Below are 363 nucleotides of genomic sequence, written 5' to 3' on the forward strand. Positions count from 1 at the left end.
AAGGAGGGCTTATCCAAAAGCAAGCTGCTTGAAAGGGGAGAGACGTTTCTCTTTTTTTTTTTTTTTTCTTCCAGGAGAACATGAGGAAAGGGGGATGGAGAGGATCTCTTGTGCTTGGGAATGCTTCGCAATCCTTATATTTTTCTTTCTGTCCCCATTAGGGTGGACGCTCGCCCGGGTCGTCTGAAACTTCCTTTTGTTTGCACTCTATGGGCCGAGGAACCCGGTGGCATTGGCTGCTTCAGGCTGCTTGGATTCACTTAACGCTTCTATTATCTCTAATGGTTTTGGATGGGTTGTAAAGACTTCCATGTGCCTTATCTGGTTGGGTGACAGTGGGAGGGATACCGCGAGAAGTAATTG

Source organism: Sinocyclocheilus anshuiensis, unplaced genomic scaffold, assembly GCF_001515605.1.
Source record: "Sinocyclocheilus anshuiensis isolate Anshui unplaced genomic scaffold, SAMN03320099.WGS_v1.1 scaffold690, whole genome shotgun sequence".
NCBI classification, from domain to species: domain Eukaryota; kingdom Metazoa; phylum Chordata; class Actinopteri; order Cypriniformes; family Cyprinidae; genus Sinocyclocheilus; species Sinocyclocheilus anshuiensis.